At 38.6% G+C, this 27014-nt stretch overlaps 1 protein-coding gene across 2 annotated transcripts in view; it reads right to left on the reverse strand.

The window, feature by feature from the left end:
* Positions 1-27014, reverse strand: part of LOC149138454 (splicing factor SF3a60 homolog) — a 145577-nt gene that overhangs the window by 107830 nt on the left and 10733 nt on the right. The window lies entirely within an intron of this gene.

Here is a 27014-nt window from a genome sequence, read left to right on the forward strand (position 1 = left end):
TACAATCTGATTCACGATTGTGTGTGTGAACGGTGGAAAAAGCTTAACCTTCCACTACATTGCTTGGCGTATATCCTTACGCCAAAATACTACTCAAATTCTTGGTTGGGCAAACCTGCAGCAGGGGGTGGTGTTAGGACCAAACCCCATTTAGATCGAGAGGTAACTAAAGGATATCTGGATGCATTAGAAAAGTTGGTGCCTGACAGGGAGGAATGTGCAGCTGTGCGCCTTGAAATAGGCAGATACTTCACTGGCAGTGGTTTGTATGGTAACTTCCATGCAATGGACGACAAAGATAAATTTGATTCTCTCACATGGTGGGAAACATATGGCGGCGACGGACTTTTGCGAAAATTGGCATTGAAAGTTCTTGCACAGGTTGTAAATTCTTCTTCTGCAGAGAGGTGTTGGAGCACCTACAGTTATATACATAATGTGAAAAGAAACAGGCTCAACGAAAACCGAGCAGAAAGCTTGGTTTATGTGCACTACAATTTGAGGTTGTTGAGCCATTACTGTGATCGGGCTAATGAAGATCCCACATATAAAATTTGGGACAGTCACCCTGAGGACGACAATTTAGAGGATGGCATTGTACATATGGAAGAACTAGAAGATGAGCTTGTACGGGATGAAGCTGAAGCAGCTGCAGCAGCCATGCCACCTCCACCTCCACCATCCAGTAGCAGTTCTCGGGGCCCGAGTCTTGTTCCATTGCTGTCGCCACCTCCATCGACACCCTCGCGTGGAGGCTCTAGTTCTGGTCGTCAGTCTGGGAGGGAGACTCCTAGAAGACCGCCAAGACCTACTTATACTCCTGGAGACTCTCGTGGCAAGGGCCACTTGTAGATTTACAGTTTACTTGTCTTTTTTAGTTTCTATTAGACTTGTCACTTTAGTTTTCATAACTGTTCAGTGTTGAGTTTTGAGTCCTTGACTCTTGACTCTTGACTCTTTCATATCATTATGACATTATGATATTTTTTGTAAACATTATATCACTGTGACAATGAAAATTTGAAGTTTGAAGTTGGGCCTTGGCAATTATAACTCATTGGTAATGATTGTGAATTATGAATATGATGCTTTGTGAAAGACTAAAGTTGTTTCATTTCATCTCATTATTCATGTTTCATTTTATAAATTTTTAACATTTCATATCATGTTAACAGTTAGAAGTTAGGACTTAGAAATATCTTCGATATTACTTCTTGTAATGGTTAAACTTGGCTTACAAGTACAACTTGTTACTTTGGTGATCAATGATGATAAATGTTATTGAATTGAATGTTATTTTAATTTATTATTTTACTAAGGTTGATGACGATTATAATTTCTAGATGATTGATGTGATATGGTTCAATGATCAATTTATGTTTTTTTATGTTTTTTATGTCTATTTCATCATTCTACATGTTTTTGTTGACATATATGTATCAAAAATTAAAAAATATAAAAAATATATATATTTTTAAAAAATCGCTCCGGGATTCGCTCCCAAACCGGGAGCTTCTGAAAATGGTCGCTCCCGCTCCCGCTCCCCGCTCCCGCTCCCGCTCCCAAGTAACACTGGTTTTTTGAGTTTCCAACTTTCTAGGGCTTGAAATAGCAACGTCTGCCTACCATGTAATGAAATTTTGACACCATAATCCTTCTTCGAAAGATCCATGTGAGAAGAAACATGCTAATATAGTCGAATAAAGGAGTTATTAGGACCAAAATATATTGTTACATTGATTTGTGTGCATAACAACACTTAACAAAAATTGGCATGTTGATTTTGTTGACGAGCATTCCACCACTGATTCCATTATTTTGAGGCAAAGGAAGTGTGTAACTTTCAATGAGAGGAAAGATATTGCTATTATGGACGTTTATTGTGTTCCTAATCTTGCATAAACATTTAGTTGCCCTTAGTTGGATTATGAAAAATATCCCCCACTTAGATGTGGTCTTTAGTAATAGTAGTTGTTTTAATGTTGACAACAGGAGCAAAAAGACAAGTTCTTGGTACATGAGAGAACCTAGAGAAATGATAATGTAAGAGACATTTTAGTTATGATTTATCTATTGAGTTTCATGAAGAGAGGAAGGCCCCCGAAGGAGGTGAAGTTGAAGCCTGAAACAAGGTGATGCTTCCTAAAAGAAGCAACACAAAACTTTGCTATGACGAACCACCAAGATGTAGAAGCGGCAAGTTTAGTGAACAAACGAAGTTTTATTGTCAAATTCAGCCAAAATTGGATCTCATCCAACAAGTGAGTTCACTTCGAGTTGTTTAATGGACACCTTAGTTTAAAGTGGCCTAAAAACATCTTGCTTGTCCAAAGTATTTGTTTCATGTATTTGAACAAGCAAATCTAATGTAAATGACCAGTATGGGAAGGCATCACATATAGTGGTCATAAAGAGAACTTTGAGTGCACTAATTAAGTCTTAATAAGAAAGTAATGCAATTATGAGTGAATTAATGTAGTCATTTAAAGATTAGGTATTCAGGGATTACATAACTACTTCCCTTCTCTCATATGATGTAAGGAGACAATGCATCACTCAATTAATGCATCAATTTGTTATCACTTAGATAAAACCCTGGCTGCGGGAAAAACTCTAAAGGTAACCTCTAACAGATCTTTTGAACTGAAGTTAGCCCTTTCAATTCGAAGGGGGATCCCTTCTATAACTCAAGGAAAACTGACTGGCTATTTCATGAGCTCGATGGCTACATCATATGTAGAGTGAGGGGTTTTGAAAAAAAGAGTTTGGTTGGGCAATAAAGACAATCCATTGGGCGATGGACTCAGGCTCAGTAGTAGCAGCCACATTTGACTAAGTTTGAAAATTTTAAATGCTAACAATTGCGGTAACAGCGAAAAATTTGTAATAAACAAGGAACAATGTTGGTGATGGGACTATCAGCGCTCTTGTAATTATAACATTTGTAGGAGCCAAAGAATAGTAGTGGCCCAAAACAGTGAAGTCCTCTTTGCCATTAATGGCCACTCAATTTCATAGATGCTCCAAATAACAAACATTGATCCAGGGCAAGCTTTTCACCCAAAATTCCTTACAGAAATATACAACAAATTGGATTTCCCTTAGAGAGCCATGGTGTTTGAAACTTTTCTGCTTGATTATTCTCAATTGCCCAAAACAAACCCTCTCTACCCTGCTTCTATTTTTCTTGATAAGGTCAAACAGATAATCTCCATGGTTTCTTGCATCTTATGATACTACTCTGACCAGTGGGTAGACGAAAATATTTTTGCATTTCTCTCTATATTTTCCAGTGGTGAAAAGCCACCAATTATTTTATGTTACAATGAATTTTTGGCAGAGATGATTCATGAGCAATTCGTGAAATTCTCAAACGAGGGATTTTTTAGATATGCATCCATTTTGGTGTATTTATTTATTTATTCTTAGACAGACATGTTCCCTTTCCAGCTATAGAAGACCAAGGGAACCCTCATTCAGTCATTCACTAGACCTCTTTGGTCAGGAAGAACAGCATTGAATTTGTACAAATGGCAGCCAATTTTCTAAACAGTAATGCAAAGCCCAGAATACATCCAGAGATAAAGAGAATTTTGCATTTGATTGATGAGACCAAGAGAGGTGACTGGTATCTAGACCAATCTTACACAGAGATCAGAATATATGGTTGTGAATTGCCTCCCTCTAAACTGCCTAAATTTGTACCTATTCGAATATTTGCCTTGGAGTTTATCAGGCAAATGATCAGCATGGATCAGCTGCACTTCCTGGTAACTAAGAAGAAGGCACAGTTCAAAATAAAAACACAAGTTGGGCCATTTATATGCAATGCAAGGTCAGCAGGACAAGAGGCAGAGGCTATCCTGAAGCAGATGAATTTAAAACATAGCTTTACTTGGTCTTATGACCCTTTTGGGGTAATCTCTAAATTAAGAATGGAACAAAAGTATGCTCCCTACACCCATACTCCTAGACCAGAAATAGAACAATTTATGAACCAGGAGGAGTGGCAGGAGAATACTTTGCAGGAGGCCAAAGAGCAGGTACTATCTACTTCACAGACTCCAGTACCTTGAGAAAAGACAGAGAAAAGACCAAGGGAAAGTATCTCCCCTTCAGTAACAGAGATCTCAACTAAAGATTTTATAGTATACAATAAGAAATAAAAGACTACAGATATAGGGGAAACTCAGCAGCAGAATACAAAATGGAAACATACCATCGTTCTAATAGGTACCAGTATCCCTTCAATGTCAAGGAGAGAGGAGATTATTCCTACATCTCCAATGACCCCAATGACCACAGATACACCAATTTTATCGCCATCAAGAGAGGCAGACCAAAGCAATAAGGATCAAAGCATTTTTTCCATTTATAGGGAAATCAAAGCAAAGAACCAAGCACTCAAGGCCACCACTTTTTCACATTTTTGGAAACAGATCGCGACCGCCCAGCACAAGCTTCTATCAGCTTTTGATGCAGAGAAGAAGAAAATGCAAGTTGCCTTCTTGGAGCCTAAAGTTGCTCAGCCAAGATCAGTAGAAGATTACAAGCAATCTATCTTCTCTTTTGACACAGATACAATCCATCCCATTGACCAGATGGACTTCCACAAGCAGTGTAGAGAAATGCTTTATAGCACCATTACAAACACAGTTATGGCAGCAGCTAAGCTTAAGGTTTCAGTAAGTAATATTCAAGCACAATTAAAGTTAGAAAAAGTTTCTTCTCAGGCCAAAGACACAAAGATAAAGTCTTTAAAGGATTTGATGATTAAACTGGGATATGATCCCAATGATGTAAAGGCAGTTGAAGAAATCATCAGGAGCAAGAATGTAGATATAACAACATTGAAGAAGCAGCTTAAGCTCCCCTCCACTGAAGATCCACAGGCCAAGGAATATGGAGAGCAGGAGAAGCAAAAGGAGAATCTGTTCAAGATCATCATTGAACAGAACAATCAGATTTCAAAAATGGAAAAGGAGTTGGAGACACTCCTGAAAGAAAAAGAGCAACAAGCTAGTGCAGTGTAGGCCATTCCTTTGGCTGTAATCCCAGTGGCAGGTACATCAACAGCCGAGGCATCAACATTAGCCACAACTTCAACAGCAATTGTCACAACAAAAGGACAGTCTAACAGTACACCAGCAGATTTGGCTAAGGCCATGGAAAATATGTCTATTAAAGACCAAGAAATTGAGAAATTAACTCAAAAATTAAATAATTTGCAGGAACAAAAGCTCAAAGTAGACAATGTATATCTAGCAGAATTGCAGAAAACACACAAGCACACACAGAGGGTAGACTAGCTGGAGAACCAATCTGGCATAGCTGATACCATTACAGAATAGCAACGGCCCATCGTTCTAATAGGTACCAGTATCCCTTCAAAGTCAAGGAGAGAGGAGATATTCCTACATCTCCAATGACCCCAATGACCATAGATACACCAATTTCATCGCCATCAAGAGAGGCAGACCAAAGCAATACGGATCAAAGCATTTTTAACATTTACAAGGAAATCAAAGCAAAGAACCAAGCACTCAAGGCCACCACTTTTTCACATTTTTGGAAACAGACCGCGACTGCCCAGCACAGGCTTCTGTCAGCTTTTGATGCAGAGAAGAAGAAAACGCAAGTTGCCTTCTTGGAGCCTAAAGTTGCTCAGCCAAGATCAATAGAAGATTACAAGCAATTTATCTTCTCTTTTGACACAGACACAATCCATCCCATTGACCAGATGGACTTTCAAAAGCAGTCTAGAGAAATGCTTTATAGCACCATTACAAACACAATTATGGCAGCAGCTAAGCTTAAGGTTTCAGTAAGTAATATTCAAGCACAATTAAAGTTAGAAAGAGTTTCTTCTCAGGCCAAAGACACAAAGATAAAGTCTTTAAAGGATTTGATGATTAAACTGGGATATGATCCCAATGATGTAAAGGCAGTTGAAGAAATCATCAGGAACAAGAATGCAGATATAACAACATTGAAGAAGCAACTTAAGCTCCCCTCCAATGAGGATCCACAGGCCAAGGAATATGGAGAGCATGAGAAGCAAAAGGAGAATTTGTTCAAGATCACCAATGAAAAGAACAATCAAATTTCAAAAATGTAAAAGGAGCTAGAAACACTCCTGAAAGAAAAAGAGCAGCAAGCTAGTGCAGTGCAGGCCATTCCTTTGGCTATAATCCCAATAGCAGGTACATCGACAGCCGAGGCATCAACATTAGCCATAACTTCAACAGCAATTGTCACAACAAAAGGACAGTCTAACAGTACACCAGTAGATTTGGCTAAAGCCATAGAAAATATGTCTATTAAAGACCAAGAAATTGAGAAATTAACTCATAAATTAAATAATTTGCAGGAACAAAAGCTCAAAGTAGACAATGTATATCTAGCAGAATTGCAGAAAACACACAAGCACACACAGAGGGTAGACTATCTGGAGAACCAATCTGGCATAGCTAATACCATTACAGAACAACAACGACCCATCGTTCTAATGGGTACCAATATCCCTTCAAAGTCAAGGAGAGAGGAGATTATTCCTACATCTCCAATGACCCCAATGACCACAGATACACCAATGTCATTGCCATCAAGAGAGGCAGACCAAAGCAATAAGGATCAAAGCATTTTTTCCATTTACAGGGAAATCAAAGCAAAGAACCAAGCACTCAAGGCCACCACTTTTTCACATTTTTGGAAACAGACCGCGACTGCCCAGCACAGGGTTCTGTCAACTTTTGATGCAAAGAAGAAGAAAATGTGAGTTGCCTTCTTGGAGCCTAAAGTTGCCAGCCAACATCAGTAGAAGATTACAAGCAATTTATCTTCTCTTTTGACACAGATACAATCCATCCCATTGACCAGATGGACTTTCACAAACAGTCTAGAGAAATGCTTTATAGCACCATTACAAACACAGTTATGGCAGCAGCTAAGCTTAAGGTTTCAATAAGTAATATTCAAGCACAATTAAAGTCAGAAAGAGTTTCTTCTCAGGCCAAAGACACAAAGATAAAGTCTTTTAAGGATTTGATGATTAAACTGGGATATGATCCCAATGATGTAGGCAGTTGAAGAAATCATTAGGAGCAAGAATGCTGATATAACAACATTGAAGAAGCAGCTTAAGCTCCCCTCCACTGAGGATCCACAGGCCAAGGAATATGGAGAGAATGAGAAGCAAAAGGAGAATCTGTTCAAGATCACCAATGAAAAGAACAATCAGATTTCAAAAATGGAAAAGGAGCTGGAGACACTCCTGAAAGAAAAAGAGCAGCAAGCTAGTGCAGTGCAGGCCATTCCTTTCGCTGTAATCCCAGTAACAAGTACATCGATAGCCGAGGCATCAACATTAGCCATAACTTCAACAGCAATTGTCATAACAAAAGGAAAATCTAACAGTACACCAGCAGATTTGGCTAAGGCCATGGAAAATATGTCTATTAAAGACCAAGAAATTGAGAAATTAACTCAGAAATTAAATAATTTGCAGGAACAAAAGCTCAAAGTAGACAATGTATATCTAGCAGAATTGCAGAAAACACACAAGCACACACAAAGGGTAGACTATCTGGAGAACCAATCTGGCATCGCTGATACCGTTACAGAAACCAAAGAAAATATCTGGATAGAGATCAATGAAGCTATCACAAAGATATGGCCATCTATTGAAATCATCTTTGAACAAGATGAGTTGGACTAGAAATCAAAAGAACTTATAGCAGATGTGAAGAAAGGCCTTGGCACCAAACCAAGTGATGTTATAGCTCTAATAAGACTATTGAATTCAAAATCCAGAGAAGAGTTGGAAGAACTAGACATAGAAGACAGAACAGATACCATTTTGGAAGTAAGAAAAGTCCTCACTAAGAAAAATTTGATGTTGCAATTGGAGACTAAATGCAACAGTCTGGAAAACATCACTCATAGATTTCACAAGAAATTCAACCTACTGCCAAAAAGGTCTCCCTGGATTACAAGAGATAAGAGATAAATTGGTCAAGCGTGAAGATTACCAGCATAAATTGTACACCATTGCTAGAGACAGGTCAAAATTTGCTAAAATCAAGGGCACACTCACAGGAAAGACGTTCATGGAAGGCCTAAGCTACGGTTTATTGATCAAACATGAAATCAATAAGCCTACGTTAGAGAAATTCACCGAGGTAGATAAGGTTTACCAAAAGTTAATCAAGTTTAAACTGCCAAATGAACAGAGGTGGGAAAAATTGTGTGAGTTACTAGAGTAAACAGTCATCGAATCTCCAAAAGGACATCAACAGCCAACTGCTATTCTTCAGGTCCAGTCACCAACAGCAAGCCAGAAAAATAGTGCCAGTCAAATGCAGATATTCAATTTCCTAAATTTTTGTACTATTTGTGTAAACAGTTTTAGATAATTTAGGATTTTGCCTTAATATTCAGAAATCAAGATGTTTTTGTAATCTTTCTATAAATACTTCATATTTCGAAGTAGTAAGGGTGATTTTTGTATGGAAGAAAAGGATTATTGATGTAAAGTTGCTCCACAAGTTCCAGTGGACAAATTTTCAGTAATATAGAAGCTTTTCAGGATTCATGTGTCAGATTTTGTTGGTGAAGTGATATTCTCTCTTGTTATTGTGTTTTCCTTTCTCTATAATTTCACATGTGTTTTTGATCTATTTTGTTCAAAGAAAATAAAGAATCTGAATTTGTTTAAATACACTCAATTCTGTCTTTTGAACAATTTCGATGTTTTCAACTGAAGTTAAGCAATAGAATTCTTAATTTCTCTATGTTTAATGGATACTTAGTCATTTCTTCTTTCCCATCTCATCAAGCATATAAGATCCAACAAATCTGCCTACCTTGCCCTATTAAACTCATTTGTCACTGCTGAAAGGATCCACCTAAAGCAAATTGACTCCATTGCCCAATTGTCCCTTCTTACATTATCAACCAAACAATCAATTCAAAAACCAAACCTTGAACTTTCACATCTAGCCTAAAATTCTAAAAGCAAACAAAGTTAAATCTAACAGAGAGATCCCTCTCTAAGTTTAAGAGGGCTAACTTCTAGACTTGAAAGTGGTTTTGTGGTTACTTTTGCATTTCTTTCACAGTCTTAAGAAATACAAAGTGCTAACAAAGCCAATAATAGGAGAATCAAATTCCATGAGGGAGGAATTACTTGAGGAAAAGTGTAATTCATCCCAAGAATAGAGAGAGAGGTACACTCGTCTTAAGGGGTTACAATTCGAATTAGGGAGAGAGAGAGTTACACTTAGACATGAGAGAATATTTGGTGAGAGTTACAAATCGAATTGAATGAGGGAGTTACAAGTGCATTTGATGAGGAGGTTTTTCCATACATTGAATTAGTGAGGGAGAGTTACATTCTTTTAAGTGTGGAGTTACTACTTTATTCCAAGAGAGAGGTTTGATTTGCCAAGTAAGAGATTCTCATGAGATAATTCATTTCTATTAATCCATTAAAGGTGAATGTGTTAAAATTGGCAAACTAGGGCCAAACTCCACCTTGGAGTGCTCATATAATGGAGATGATATTTTGTTGGATTCCTCTTTCCAAGAGGTGCAGGATTGATTTAAAGATCATCTCATTCTGACAAGCAAAAATGGAATTATGAATTTATTTCTTCTATGGACAAATTGTCAAGGTCGACCAGAAGTCTAATGTAGGCTCATAAAGCCCAACCGTTGTGTCTCTTCACCCTCAACATTGTGTATAAATAGAAGAGGCCTTTTCCTCATTTGGACACACTAAACACACATCTTTATCTCTCGCCTTCTCATTGGTTCGCACAACAAATAGGAGAAGCGCTTCTTCTTCATGCGTTAATCTGGGTAGACCAAAAATTTCAGGCTGGTATTTCAAGACTGTTTTTGGGCCATTTGCAGTAGCAATGACCAACGTTGACCAAGGGTCAATCTCACTCCTTTGACTGCGTTTTCAAGCAGGAAATCTGATTTCCTTAGGCCACATCTCCTGGCACAAAAATCAAGGAATTTTCTATTATTTGACCAGCATTGACCGCAGGCCATTTGACTACAGAGTTGACTGTGAGTTGACCGAGCTTGACCAGATTTTTCAAAACTGTTTTTGGCTGATTCAGACTATCTTTGGAGAGCAAGTTGACTGGGTTTGACCGAGCTAATTTGGAGGAGACTTTCTGCTGCTTTGACCAACGTTGACTTTCAAGTTAGCGCATCCTATTGACTGCAATTTGACTGGACTGTTTTACAGTGATTAAGCAAGTAAATTTGGTATCATGTACTCTCTCTCTCTCTCTCTGTGCTGAACTTTTGAAAAATAATAAGAAGATTTGATCAAAGGGTTTTCCCCACATTGGGGTTTTTCCCTAGCATCCGCTATTGTGTCCTCTTGTCTTGGCTTGTCTTATGCTCATTGTTTATGTTCTATTTGCATTTACTTTCAATGTTAATGTGATTGCTAATCTAGAATTTGATATTGGACTTATAAGAAAAATTGAAGTAAATTGCTCTAAAGCATAGAACATACCATTGTTATCTAAAATTAGCATGGCATCGGAGCCGAGGTGAAAACAAAGCCCAAGCAAGAGTGAGAAGAGAAATCAATCGGGTTTGTTGGACAAGGACAAGATTCAATGGCCTCCTCATCTTACTTCAAATCTGATGACAAGCTCAATGATAAGTCTAATTATCATGCATGGAAGATGTCTCTTGACTTGACTTTGGAAGAGCATGATGTTATGAACTATGTGTAGGGAAAGATTGTTGAACCTCCTTCAAACGCACCCGCTGCCACTAAGATAAAGTGCAAGAAAGGTGAAGTCAAAGCTAAGAAGATCATCAGGGATTCTATTCATAAGCATTTAGTTGCTTACATCTCCGATTTGGGCACATCTAAGGAGATGTATGACAAGTTGGTTAGCATGTTTAAAGCTAGCAATGCAAACCAAGTCCTCTTTCTCAAGAACAAGTTGAAGGACATAAAGAAGGGAAGAGGAGAAGATATCCAATCCTACTTCATGAGGATCACCGAAATCAAAAATGATCTTCTATCAATTGGAGAAGTTATTGCTGACAAGGAGCTCACTCTCATTGCCCTTGGAGGTCTCCCTTGTGAATGGGATGTGTTCAACACTACTATCCTCAACAATGACCGGATTCCAGGTTTTGATGAATTGTTGACTAGATGTACTCAAGAAGAAACAAGGATGATAGAAAGAGACATGCCTTCAAACAGGAATGATAATGTTGCACTTTCTGATCATGCTAAAAAAAAAGAACAATGCAGGTTCAAAGAAGCAATGTCAAGGAAGATCAGGATTCAAAGATGGAAGAAAGGGTAGATGCTTCATTTGTAACAGGTTTGGCCACTATGCTAGGGAGTGTACTAATAAAAGGGATACACCTAGCGATGATGACAACAACAACTGCAACAATTCCAGGGGCAACAACAATCAAAGGAATGGTAGGTTCAAGGAAAAAGGAATGCTCCCACTACTCAACATTGAAATGGTCAACCTCCCAAAAGATCAAAAAACTCCAAGTATGATGAATCTAATGTTTTAGATAACAAGCAAAAAGAATTTTATCTTATATCTGCCCTCTCTAATGCCTCTCCTCCGGATACCTTGGGAAATTGGTTGAATGATAGTGGTGCCTCAAGGCACTTCACTAGGTATAAGGAAGCTCTTTCAAATCTGATAGAAAAGGATACAAATTTGGAAATCATTCTTGGAGACAATGCTACCTATCTTGTGAAAGGAGTTGGGAATGTTACTCTTCAATTGAATCAAGGTAACACCATTCATATACAAGAAGTACTATATGTACCCGATCTAAAGAAAAACCTGGTATCTATCTCGACGATGGAGGACAAAGGATTCAAGGTGGCATTCATTGATGGAAAGGTAAGTGTTTGGAAAAGAAACTTCAAAGAAGCATTTACTCTTGGATTCAGGGTTGATAGCCTATATCAAGTTGGAGGAAGTCCATTGAGAGATATGTCTTGTGACACATCTCTTCAATCCGAATTCTGGCACCGAAGATTTTCTCGTCTTCATTATAAAGCCCTAACCGATGCAAGGAAGATGGTGACAAGTATGCCCGAATTTGAAGTAGAACATGGGATGTGCCGAAGGAAAACATACAAGGGGACCATTCCCCTCAAGTGATAGCAAGACAACTGATATTTTGCAATTGGTTCATTATGATCAATCTGGTATGTTGCATGGGACATCTTTGGGAGGATATTTATATTACGATATCTTTGTGGATAACTTCTCTCACAAAACTTGGATTTATTTCTTGAAAATGAAGGACAAAGTGTTCACATGGTTTTTCTCTTTCAAAGCCTTGGTCAAAAATCAAACAGGGAAGATCAAAATATTGAGGACCGATAATGGAACCTAATATGAATCAAATGAGTTCAATGAGTATTGTAGAGAAGTTGGCATTAAGAGGGAGACTATTACCGCATATACTCCTGAGCAAAATGGAGTTGCTGAAAGAAAGAATTGTTCCATTATAGAAGCCACCCGTGCCATGCTTCATGATCAAAGCCTTCTGAAGTTACTATGGGGAGAAGCTGCCAACACTGTCGTGTATGTTCAAAATAGATGTCGTCATCAAGCATTGGACTCCAAAACTCCCAAAGAAGTTTTCACCGGTAAGAAACTTGATGTTTCTCACTTTATAATTTTTGGTAGCCCCGTGTATTTTCATGTACCAAAAGAAAAGAGAAGAAAATTGGATGCATCTAGGAAGAAAGGAACATTTGTGGGCTACAGTGAAACTTCAAAGGCATATAGAATCTATGTGCCTGGTCAAAGAGAAGTGGAAATAAGTCATGATGTCACCTTCGATGAAGATGTTGCCCTTGGGAAGATTAGGAACCTTCTTATTCCAAGGAAGGACAAAGAAGAAGATACAAGAAAGCAAGGAGAACCGCAAGATGAGCCGATGCCCGATGCTGAAGGACCGATGGATCCCATTGATCCACCTCCCCATGAACCCTCCTCCTCAAAAAGGATACCCTCATGGCTTAGGGACACTCTCGAAGATGCCGAGAGACATATTGCACCAAGGGGGACATTTCATGAAAGTAAGAAACCGAATAAGTACAAAGGGTACTTAGCTGCCATGAGCACCATTGTTCAAACTAAGCCTTGCACATTCAAAGAAGTTGTGAAGCACCAAGTTTGGAAGGATGTTATGAATGAAGAGTATGAATCAATTATGAAGAATGATGTTTGGGATGTGGTCCCTGGACCCAAGGACAAATCCGTTGTCACCTCAAAATGGCTCTACAAGATCAAGCATGGAATTGATGGAAGTGTTAAAAAGTTCAAGGCCAAGTTTGTTGCTCGAGGCTTCTCTCGAAGGGAAGCTGTGGACTATGATGAGATATTCGCACCAGTTGCCCCATATACCACCATCCATTCGATCATTACCCTTGTTGCCTCTCAAGGATGGAATTTACATCAAATGGATGTCAAGACCGCCTTATTGCATGGCTGACTTAAGGAGGAAGTCTATGTAGAACAACCTGAGGAGTTCGAAGTTCTATATCAAGACACATGTATGCAGGTTGAAGAAAGCCCTCTATGGGCAAGCTCCCCTGGCTTAGTATGAGAGGATAAACAGTTATCTGATGAAGTTGGGTTTTACAAGAAGTGAAGTTGATCTGAACATTTATTTCAAGGTTGAAAATGATATACCTCTCATCTTGATACTTTATGTGGACAATCTCTCTCTAACAGGTGCAGACCCTCTTATTTATCAATGCAAGAGGGAGTTGGCTTTCGAATTCGAAATGAAGGACCTAGGATTAATGCACTACTTCCTAGGCTTGGAGGTCTGGCAAAAGACAAGTGAGATTTTCCTTTTCAAAGGAAAATATATTGTGAAGCTACTTGAAAGATTTGGGACGGTGGATTGTGAGTCTATGACCACTCCAATGGAACTTAACTTCAAGAAGTTATGTGGAAATATCGTTGGGCCTAATTTGGGAAATCCTTCTAAGTATCGTCAACTCATGGGAACCCTGATGTTCTTGGTGAACTCTCGTCCGGACATATGCTTTGAAATGAATACATTGAGTCAATTTATGGTCGAGCCTCATCACATACATTGGATTGTTGCCAAGAATCTCTTGAGATATCTCCAGGGCACAATCACCTATGGACTGAGATACACTGCCGAGAATTTGAGGCTCCATGGTTATTCTAATGCTGACTAGGCTGGCAATGTGGTGGATCGTAAGAGCACATCGGGATGTTGTTTCTCACTAGGTTCTGCTTCAATATCCTAGATGAGTAGGAAGCAGAAATCAATTGCTTTGAGCACTGCCGAGGCCAAATATATTGCTGCTAGTATGGCCTCCTGTGAAGTTGTTTGGTTGAGGAAGCTCTTTAGTGAGTTGTTTGGGCATGTGTTGGATACCACTGTGATCTACTGCGACAACCAAAGTGGGATTCATCTTTCTGAGAATCTCATGTTTCATGACCGCTCCAAGCATATTGATATCAGGTACCACTTTATCCAGGATATGGTACAACGGGGAGCAATTAGGCTCCATCACATTGGGACTGATGAACAAGTCGCAAATATTCTTACGAAGCCCCTCGGGAAGGTCAAATTCTTAACCTTTTGTGAACGACTTGGATTCGTGGAGAGACCCTCTTATGAGGGTCCCGTTTGAGTTGGATATTGAGCTCTGGGAGCTCTAGGGGGTTTGGGGTACTTCTTGGAGCTATGAACGACCATAGGGTGAGTGGTTCACCTTCCCCTAGTGGTGCGTTGTGTACAGGGTGAGTGGTTCACCTTCCCCTGTGATACCCCATGATGGTTGATATATGCATAGGATGAGTGGTTCACCTTCTCCTATGGCATATGAGCAAGATGAGTGGTTCGCCTTCTCCTTTTGATACATCCTACCCATGCAATTCGGGACTCGTGGGAAGTACCTCTCATCTGGCCAATGAGTTGGGAAATGAGAATAGGGACCATACTACTAGCGATGGACGCATCGTGTACTACCGTACTCCCTATGCTAGGATGTTTGATATTGATCTGGGATCAATGGAGATTGGCTTTGAGTCAGTGGAAAGTGGTATGATACACTCTCGATCATTTCATCTTCATTATTTCTTCATGGTTCAGCAAAGCAAGGTAGGGATGACAAAGATGGGACAGATTGTCAGATGGTTTGGCAGATGGATTTCTCCCTAGTTGAGAGGGAGTGTTAAAATTGGCAACTAGGGCCAAACTCCACCTTGGACAGCTCTGGAGATCATATTTTTATTGGAATCCTTTTTCCGAGAGGCGCAGGATTGATCTAAAGATCATCTCAATCTGAGAAGCAGAAATGGAATTATGAATTTATTTCTTCTATGGATAAATTATCGAGGTCAACCAGAAGTCTAATGTAGGCTCATAAAGCCCAACCGTTGTGTCTCTTCACCCTCAATGTTGTGTATAAATAAAAGAGGCATTTTCCTCATTTGGACACACTAAACACACATCTCTCTCTCCTTCTCATTGGTTCATACAACAAGGAGCAGCTCTTCTTCTTCTTCATACAATGAACTAGGTAGACCGAAAATTTCAAGCTGGTATTTCAAGATTGTTTTTGGGCCATCTACAGCAGTTATGACCAACGTTAACCAAGGGGCAATCTCACTCGTTTGACTGCATTTTTCAGGCAGGAAATCTGATTTTCTTAGGCCGCATCTCCTAGCATAGAAAAAGAGGAATTTGTTGTTGTTTGACCAGCGTTGACCGCAGGCCATTTGACTGCAAAGTTGATTGTGTGTCGACCGATTTGACCAAATTTTTCAGCACTGTTTTGGGTTGATTCAGACTATCTTTGGAGGCCGAGTTGACTAGGTTTGACCGAGCTAATTTGGAGGAGACTTTCTGTTGGTTTGACTAACATTAACTTTTTGGTTAGGGCATCCTGTTGGCTGCAGTTTGACTAGACTGTTTTACAGTGATTGGGCAAGTAAATTTTGTATGTACACTCTCTATTGAACTTTTGAAAAATAATAAGAAGACTTTATCAAAAGGTTTTCCCCACATTGGGGTTTTTCCCTGGCATCCACCAAATATTGTGTCCTCTTGTCTTGGATTGTCTTTTGCTTATTGTTTATGTTCTATCTACATTTACTTTAAATGTTAATGTGATTGCTAATCCGAAATTTGATATTGGGCTTATAAGAAAAATTGAAGTAAATTGCTCTAAAACATAGAACATACCATTGTTGTCTAAAATTAACAGAATGACTTTAGACTATTTAATAAATAATAGTATCCTAATAATAACAATACTAGTAAGGATAAAAATATTAATTCTTGACTTGTATAGTCATAATTGATTTGATGTTAAATTGGATTCCATATGTGGAGATCATCCTTGATCATTTAGACATGACTTTCTATTTTTTAAAAGTCACTTCCAAATTAAAATGTGACTTACTATTTTTGGAAAGTCATATTAGTATGTCATAAATGAAATTTTATTATAGGTGGTTCAAACAAAACTGAAAGATATGATTTCTTTTAGGAGAAATTCATCCCTGAGCTGCCAAATTTTAACAAAAAGTAGAGAGGGAGCCCATCGAGTCCTTGTAAAGGCAATGATAGCGTCCTTTGTTCTCATACTACATATTATAGGGGGCACCAAAAGATAAGTTGCATCTTCGTCTCTAACTCATGGATGTGGCACACGAAGTAAATCCTATCAAATAGTGGTATATGGTGCTCTATCTCTATCCAGAGTTCATGGGAGGCGACCTGAAGCTCTCCCAAATTAGTTCTCTTAAAAAGGAGTTAAAATTGAAGAGACTTTTGTTCTAGTTGACAAAGGTTTTGAGGTGCATAGGCAAGACACCCATGTTTGCAAGTTGAAGGAGGCCCTTTATGTTTCGATGCATCAACAAGAAGTTTGGTATTTCAAGACTGACGACTTTTTACTCAAATTGTTCTTCATGGAAATTTGTGCATATTTTAAGTTTTTGATTGATAGATCTGATCCATTTGTCTTGGTCCTCTACTAAACAACGAATTTTGTGGTGCAAGACAATTCACTTATGAAGTTAACTTAACGCTAAGATGAGAAGTGTTCCTTGGACAAGGGAAGTACATCTAAAAGACTCTAAAGAGTTCTAAGTTCTAAAGGGAGCAGGGTCCTAGTTCACATTACTTCATATGCACAAATAGACAACATTCTGAGGCCAGCCCCTAGCAAAGGGCAAGTTTGAGAAACGAAAAGAGTCTTCCCTCATAGAGGGAGTGTTAATTTACCTATTGCTCAAAGATATTTGACTCTTGTTGTGAGAGGGATGCACCAGTGGGCAAGAGACTTGTGAGGGCAACTTGTCTCATATAGACCCACTTCATCTATGTTTTAATATTTGGAGTTACTTGGACTAGCAAGGCACACTATGTAGTATTCTAGGACATTTGTGCACTTAGGGTTTCTTAGGAAGCTAGGCTTTCTTAAACAAAATTCTTTACTCATTCAACAGTGGGCACTCCTTCATGAAATAAGCAATGCTTTCAACAGTAACAATATAGTCAGGTATGGGCAAAAATATGATTCTTGAACCCATAATAAATAGGATTGACTATCGACAACCAGAAATATAATATTCCAGAGTATCATGCTATATCCAACCTTCCAAAATTTGATAAATAATTTTGGTCTTGGTTCGCACTCACTCCAAACTTTACTCGCTATGATTTTTCCTAGCTTCTTAATAAATGACCAAGGAATCATATGCAGATCCGCAATCTAGACTAAATGCAAGAATTTCAGATGTCGCCCTAAGGTGTCCCCAGCTAGAGATACGATATATGAATAAATCCACTATGGACCAGGATGTCCGCAATCAGGATCAGGACATTGTAGCCAAGGATACAAATATTGAGTTACTTGTGATGGATTAGGATGCTTCTGCAAATATTTGGTTGTCCTCCCATAGTGATTCATAGCACCAAAAAAAAAAAATTTGAATATGTCACGATTGTGCCCAAGAGATATCGACCCAGCATTAACACCTTGAACGTGAGCCTATAACCCTGGGAATGCCAGAAACCTTCAAAGCTTAACTCTATAATGGTGCATTCTTACACTTTTGCTCTTTGCTATCAATCCAACCAACAGAAATATCACCCCCAGACAGATATGCGACTGAATATTTGCTTGATTAATCAATCACCAAAACCTCATAATTATCTCATCCTGCCTCGAAAAATACGTTCTATATTTACCGCAGGAAAACGCCTAGACTCAGCCCTAGGACTTGGTTCTATTCCAGGAATTATGTCGTTGTATGCCTCAAAACTACTCCGTATGCCCTAGCCTCAGAGAGTTTCACTCTTCCTTTGGAGATTCATTCTCGTTTGCTTCAAACAAACTCGCAAACCTTCAAGAATTAAGTCGATTTGACTCAAAATTTTCTCGAAGTCTCTACTGCTTCTTCAAATAGCTAATTCCCTATGGCCAGAACAAAGAAAGTGACTAGGGAGGGTGGGATCACCTCCACCGAAACTAGTCTAAGAGAGAGAAAATGGGGTCTTAAACCCTTAGAGCCTCAGGCTCAACAAAACAGAGATAAATGATCCAATCCAAGTGATGATCAAATGATTCTTACCCTCTTGTATTTATAGATTTCCTTGAGGGGATTTGTCTACTTGATTGATTGAGTGGGGTTCACATCAAACCCCAACTTTGGGCTTTTTTGCCCCAACAACCCCAAAACTTGCCCTATGCTACACAAACATTGGGTATTTTGGGGTTTTCCCATTTATCGAGGATTATAGCCTATGGGGATCAATAGGCGTTGGGCCAATTAATCCCTTGGGGACATTACACACTAACATAAAAATGTGGCATGGGTGCTTGGCACATCTAGGCATGTACCTAACTTGGCAAATGTAGGGCTTACTTCTTGAGTTAGCCACTTGGAGCATGCTTGACACATTTGACATGTAGCCACCTACCCTTAGCACCCGTAAGGTGCATATGTTAGTTGGGGTTAAAGTGGACCAAGTACTCCATTTGTGGACCTTCTAGTCAAGAGTTTTTACTTGTAACCCCTCTTCTTATTCTATAAAAAGGGAAGGAGCGATGCATTACTTCTATGTATAAGAGCCAAAGTGAAGAGTAGTGTGATTTGATAGCTAAGGTATTATAATGTTTTTCTTTATGAACTTGTGTGAAGCTGATTGGTTTTCTATTGTATGCTTAGGACACACTGACTTCGATTTATGTAATGTTTTTCTGTTGCAGCAAGATATGTGATTGTCGGTGCATATTAAGTATGCTGATCTGATTTTTCTGAGTCTAATTTGTATTTACAGCAGGGCTAGTGCTGAGCTGATTTAGGATGTGAATCTAATTTTCAAATCTGATTTATACTGTACTTAATGTTAGGCTGGTGGTTGATACTGAGTTGATTTACAAACCAAATCTGGTTTTCAGAGTTCTCTTTTCCTGGATATAACCTCCTGATATGCAGTGCCTACAATCTTGAATCTTCTGTATAGCTTTCTGGCTTATGCAGACCTGTAGTTTCAATAGGTGTTTCAGAAGTTTTTAAATTTAGCAGTAGTGATTAAGCTCTATGAGTGCATATTTGCCATCATGATGTGAAATTTTAATAATTTAGCGGTAGGAGTCTTGGTTCTAAAATGAAGACCTTGGGTTCAAACTTGACAAGACACATTTATGAGTTTAACTTATCCATACAAATTAAAACCATTTGTACCTAAACTTTTCCCACCATAATAGTAAAAGAGAATCAACATAAGAATTATCTACACATAAAGCTGAACTCAAAGATTTGGAATAAACATAACAGTTATCTTTGCATAAAGATGAATTCAGAACCTTGAATTGCATGTTCAGTGGATGTGCAGAGACATAAAATCTATGAATCTCTTATCCATAACATTTGCTAATAAGAATGGAAGAGATCACTAGAGACCAAAATGTAAATGTAGGGAATAAAACTGTTGAATTAATAGGAAAAAAGTCTTGTATGATACCCACTCTTTTGCTTGCATTTCAATTCATGATATTACATGCATGTTACGACTTACAATTTATTCATATTATTTATATGCCATGTGTTTACATATTCTAAAATTCACATAATCAATTTTAATTCAACAAGTAGAATGTTGGCTTATAATACGATTCTTGGTTTTAATATGGAATACTTTCTACTCAAAACCTAAGAAGATAGATAAATAAACTACAATTTATTGATATACTTATATGCCTTATGTTTACAGAATATATACAGAGATAATCTATTCATTAAATTTATATTGTGTTTATTCATTATTTAGTGTATACTTAGATTTAATTAGGCTTTCAATCAATTACGTAAGGTTTAAGAGGGTAGAATCAAGGTTTGTTTGGGTTAATTGGTGTTTGTAATATCTAATTCAGGTTTAACTGGATCTTGTTTGGGTTAATTAGTGTTGTAAATATTTAATTTAGGTTTTATTAGAGGTTGTTTGGTTTATTAGTACTTCTTAGAATATAATTAGACTATAATAACATAAAATTAGAGTTTGTTTGGGTTAATAAGGGTTTATTAGAGCATTTCTTAGAACAAAAGCTGGGTCTAAAGGTTTGTGTTGGTTAATTAGGGTTTATTAGTGTAATTAGGATTAAATTAGAGTTTTTTAGTTAATTCGGTATATTAGTGTATAATTAGATTTAGTTAGGGTTTCATGCAACTAGTTAGGGTTTATTAGTGTACAAATAAGGTTTGTTTGCATTAATTAGGGTTTATTAATATTTAATTTGGATTTATTATAGTTAGTTTGCATCACTTATATGGTTTAACCCAAACAAACACTGATTCTACACCAACAAACGCTAGCTATTGGATACAAAACAAATTAAATCTAATTATACATTAATAAACCCATATGAAACAAACAAAAAAGTAAACCATAATTATGTGTTAATTGACACTAACAAACCCTAATCATATTCTAAGAAACCAAAAGAACCTCCAATTAAACGATAAAGTTATCCCAAGATTGCAAAGCTGACAGAGCGCGGTATTCTTCTAAGGATCATAGGTTCAACACCCTCTGTTATAAATCGCAACAATTGCATGTCTGTCTTTCCCATGCATTGGGGCATCAAACCCTAATTGTCTTTTAAGCGATCACAACAACCTCCAATTAAACCATAATGTTATCCCAAGATTGCAAGGCTGACAAGTCACAAAGCACAATATTCTTCTAAGGATCACAATTCAACAACCTCTATTGTAAATAGCAACAATTAGACGTTTGTCTTTCCCATGCATTTGGGTATCAGACCCTAATTATATTCTAATGAACCAAAACAACCTCCAATTAAACCATAATGTTATCCCAAGATTGCAAAGCTGACAAAGCACAATATTCTTCTAAGGATCACGGGTTCAACAGCCTCTATTGTAAATCACAAAAATTGCACACCTGTCTTTCCCATACAATATAGGCAACATTGGGGTTTAGATATTGAAAATATATGCAATTTCAATTGACTAGAAAGAATATCCCACAAAAATACATTCATTCAATTTCCCAACAATAACCTTTCAGCTTGCATGCATGTCTAAGTTGTTTCAGAAATATAATCAAATCATCGATACCCTGCCAATGAGGCGTTGATTAGTAGGCGGCATCCAATGTTTTAAAAAACGGCCTGCTCAGAATCGACTCGGCCGAGTTGGTCGGAGCCAGGCCTCCAATCTGTGACTCGGCCAAGTAATCGATTCGGCCGGTCAGGTTAATACCGAGCCGGCTGAGTTGTCTAACAACTCGACTGGCTCGGTATTAACCCGTCCGGCTCGGCCGAGTCCATATCAACCCGGACGAGTTACATACAGCGGCCCAATGACTTAAAAAACTGCAATTTTTTTATTAATTGCTTATTGTTTGGGACTCCAAAGCACTTTAGTTTTTGTTTTGTTGGTCTTTGGGGTCCAATCCCCTCTCCCAAACCCTGTTTAACCCACTCAACCCCTCTCATTCTCTCACAGCCATCTCGTGCATTTGAGTGAGAATTTCAATGAGTTTGTGAGTTGTTGAGTTTGTTTTTGGAGCAACAGTGAGGAGTCTTGGGCAAGCATTGTAGCTGGGGTGAGGAGCTTCTTGGGCAGCCATTTGGGGCAGCATTGAAGAGTCGGTTTCTTGGAGCAAGCTCGAGGAGACAATTTGTGCCTGGAGGTATTTTTTTTCACTTGTACAAATATGTTTTTGCTTGTTAAATTTTATGGGCAAATCTAGAAATCCTAAAGAGTGTTTTTTGTGAAAGAAATGAACATTGAATCAATGTTTTTGTTTTTTCATTTTCAGATTGTTTGCTTTCATTTCCAAGTCCAAAAATGGCACCTAAAGTGAAAGATGTTGATTGGGCATATGTTGAAATGGTTGAAAGTCAAATGCATAGCAAATTTTTCCATAGAAAAATTAAAGAAGGTCCTGGGGGCATTAATAGGCTGAAACAACATTTGGCGGGTATTAGAGACCAAATTATTCCATGTACCTCACCAGAAATTGGGGGAGATTAGGAAGGAATTGTTAGCCAACTTTGAGAAGTTTAAAGAACATAAGGCTAGGCAAATAGAGTTAGAGGCTAAAATTGGGAGGAAGAGAAATATACAAAAAATGATGGCGACCAACCCCCATTTTGATTTTAAGGTTCTTCCTCTATCCCTTGTACTGATGCATCCAACCCCTTCCGATATGTTCCTCCCTCTTTTGAGTCTATTCAAGAAAAGGGAAAGGGTAGAATGAAAAAGGGTGATATGAATATAAAAAGTTATTTCACTCCCTCCTCTCCATCAGATGCACATGGTCCTCAAGCTAGTAGAAGTCAAATGCAGCCCACTTTAGATGACCACAGGAAGAAAGAATTGAGGGAGACTGCTTGTGATTACATAGCTAGATGGTGGTATGATGCTGATATCCCCTTCAATGCTTCCCGTTCACCATATTATGAGCCTATGTTTGATGCCATACATGTTGTTGGAAAAGGCTTCAAAGGCCCTATTATGCATGAGCTAAGGGGGTATCGTTTGCAGAAATAAATTTTATCCATTAATGACTATTTGAAAGATTTCAAGGACTCATGGGCAAGAACAGGATGTACCATCATGTCAGATGGATGGACTGATCAAAGAAACCGTACTATCATAAACTTTCTTATCCTCTGCCCATGAGAAACCATGTTTTTAAAATCAGTTGATGCATCTAATAAGGTAAAAGATGGGCAATTGTTGTTTCAACTATTGGATGAGGTTGTTGAGGAAGTGGGGGTGGCTAATGTTGTTCAAGTCATCACAGATAATGCCAATAACTATGTTCTTGCTGGTAAACTGTTAGAGGAAAAACACAAGACCATCTTTTGGACCCCATGTGCTGCACATTGCATAACCTCATTCTTGAAGATATTGGAAAATTAGATTGGGTCAAAAACACTGTAGATCATGCCAAAAGCATAACAAAATTTATCTACAATCATTCATGGATTTTGAGCCTCATGAGGAAACACACTGGGTGCAGGGATATTATTAGGCTTGCCATCACTAGATTTGCTACTCATTTTTTGACATTGCAATCTATGCTTTCACAACATAGAAACTTGCAAAAGATGTTTTCCAGTGAAGAATGGAATCTAAGCCAGTGGTCTCAGAAACTGGAAGGCAAAAAATTGAAAAAAAAAGTTAATGAAGAAATATTTTGGAGAAAGGCAGTAGAGATTGTGAAGCTTGCTGAGCCACTGGTTAAGGTGTTGCGGTTGGTGGATGGGGAAAGATTGGCTATGGGCTTCATTTATGAGGCTATGGATCAAGCAAAGGAGCAAATAAAGAGGGCATACAAGCATAAAGTGGCTAAGTATGGGCCCATTTGGGCAATCATTGATGAAAGATGGAACAATCAACTCCATCACCCTATACATGCAGTTGGGTATTTTTTGAACCAACGGTATCATTATAAAGCTAAGGAGACAGGAGCTTTGAGGGGGGAGGTTAGAGATGGACTGATTGACTACATTGATCGCATGATCCCATTAGAGTCTAATCAGCTGGAGATACACCGCCAGGTCGCGACTTTCACCAATGCCTCGGGTGCCTTTGGGAAGAACCTAGCAAAAATTGCAAGAGACGCAGATGAGCCAGGAAAACAAAAATTTCAATTTTCAAATTCTTAATAGTTTTTTGTTAAATTGTTTATAATTTGAAAGTTGGATATAATTTGTAATTTGTTGAGTTAACTCATTACACTCCTATGTTTTTTGCAGCACAATGGTGGGAGGCTTTTGGTAGCCATTGTCCTTAATTGCAGAACTTTGCATTTCATATTTTGAGTCAAACTTGCAGTGGTACTCGGTGTGAGCGCAATTGGTCCGTCTTTGAGAGGATTCACAAAAAGAAGAGAAACCGTTTGAATCAAAAATGGTTAAATGATCTAGTCTATGTTCAATACAACCTCCGGCTCAGACGCAACCAATTGCTGAACAAAAGACCTGATTCAGATCCCATTGTGTTGGAAGACATTGATCCAACATCAGATTTGGTAGTGGAGAGTCATCCAACAGAGTTTGCTTCTGGTGAGGATATGGATTTTGAATTACAGATGATAGCATCACTCGAACATAATGTTTAGTTAAATGCAGATCTTGATCCACTTGTACCATGCAGATCTTGATCCACTTGTACCAGCCTCAGCTTCATAGCCAGCAACTCCTCCAGTTGCAGGGGCTTCCTCTGCTCAGCCACGACAGAAGCGCAGCCGCATATCTCGTCTATCTCAGCTTGCATCTACTGCACAACCTGCTAGTGCTACCACTTCTGCAGTTGTAGTTAGAGATGATGATGAGGAGGAGCCATGGGGCCCCCTGTCTGACTCTGATGATGATCCAGAGATTGATCCACATGATCCTGGCTCCTCTGGCAGTAGCTACTAGCCAGTAGTACTTACTACTGGTCACAGTTTACTTTTGTTGTAGAGGCCATTTCTAGCCTCCTTGGTTATGTGTTTTTGTTTTGATCATGTATGTATTGGACAGTGCACTAGGTGCCATTTTGATATAATGGATATATTCATGAGCCTACTTTGATCATATGTTGTCTTCCATCTATATTCTAATGCAGTGTGTTTGGAAATATGAATGAAAATCTTTAAAATTATGTTTTTTATAAATATATATATATATAATGTATTTTTTACAATGACCGAGACATTGAAATCGAGCCGGTCGAGTCGATACCGAGTCGAAGTCGGAGTTAGAGTCAACCCTCCGCTGGGTCAGTGTCGGAGTCAGAGTTTTAAAACATTGGTGGCATCAACAAAGAATTATACCATCCGCCAATCCATTCTTGTGCTAGTATACCAACTCTACCTTGTGTTGAAGTTTATGGCTCGGGCAGGTACTCTGCATACGCCTTATGTCTATGCATGCAAAAGCAGTGTTGCACGAAACGTCACCCCCCCAAGGATCTAAACCAGGAACCACGTCCCGTACAGATCCGTCGTCGAATCCGTGGTTCGGAATTTCCAAACCGCAGATCAGGTCGGCGAAGACTATTCCTGGAAATTTGGAACTATGCCAACCCGATTAGCGGTTCCAGATTTTCGAACCGCGGATCCGACGAGGGATTCTCCCCAGATCTGCGACGGATCGGGCACTGATCCCAAGCGGATCCGAAGGGAGACAGGCGGTTCCAAAGGGTTTCATAAGGTTGTAAATATTTTTTTTACTTTTTTCTTTGACTTAAGTTGGGTTGGGGCTTCTCGGACACTCCCGAGATGCTCCCTTGATGCTACCTAGATGCTCCCTCATGGTAATGTTAAATTCTTAAATTAAAAGTGACATTCTCCTTTATTTTCATTTTCATCCTTTTTCTCAATTTTTTAACATTACCATGAAATGACTCACGCTGTTTGAGAGTGGTTCCAGCCTCATCAGACTTCATATGGAGAAAATAGAATTTCATATCCTATTCAAAATTCAACAAACTTAACAGTTTTCAGGAATTCAGGATCAATGGGATTGTGGCATTTCATTAGATTATATCATGTATGAGGGTATGTGATTAGCATTTAATCAAGAGCACCAAGCCCTATATGTACCCTAGTGTTGGTGGTGTTAATTGTTGAACTCCTTTGTCATGCCCTTAGCAAAAAATTACCTTTCAATCAAGTCAAAATCATCAATCAAGCATGTTAAGCTTTTTCTACCATATTTTAAGGCTTGGATTAGGTAGTTTGATCAAAATTGGGCAATGTTGACTAATATCCCTAGACAATCGAGGTAGAGGCAAAGGCTAGACAAGAGGAGAAGAATCTATATTCGAGATGGTTGATGCATTTAAATGGTTGATGCTAGAATAATTAATCATGAATGTACAATGGATGCCATATCTATCTTGATTTATGTAAAAATATGCATGTTTCAATATCTTCTACAACTAATTTGGTATTTTGGATTTTTTTAATATAAATGCAAAAAAATATGATATATATATAGTAGACGCTTCGCTTGACAATGATGAGACACAATTCTATCTTGTTTTTGGCCCACACAGGTCTGAGGCTCATTCGTGGAGGTTCAGGTTCGTTCTAAGGTAAAATTGTAGGTTTGAAGCTCGCATCTCTGATTTAGGGTTTTGGTTCCCATCGCAGGCACAGAACAAGAAGATTTCGAACCCTAGTCGCTCCCACACAGGCTCATGAGTGCAATTGGAGCCTTCCAGTCGCAGGATTAACACTCTGTGCATGCAACCGAGAGATAAGGGTTTCTCCAGTGCAATTTTGACCCCAATCGCATGCTTGTCAGGCTTAAGGGAGCGATTGGGAAGCTATAGTCGCACGGATGACTCCTCCTCCATGCGATCGGGGACTAAAAGATGATTTTTTAGTCTTCTGAAGGTTCCACTCAGTGACCACAGTGTTCGGCAATTAACTACAGAAAATGATAGTACATT

This window comes from Pinus tabuliformis, chromosome X (assembly GCF_031772625.1).
Source record: "Pinus tabuliformis cultivar Carrire ecotype Pingquan chromosome X, CPIR1, whole genome shotgun sequence".
NCBI classification, from domain to species: domain Eukaryota; kingdom Viridiplantae; phylum Streptophyta; class Pinopsida; order Pinales; family Pinaceae; genus Pinus; species Pinus tabuliformis.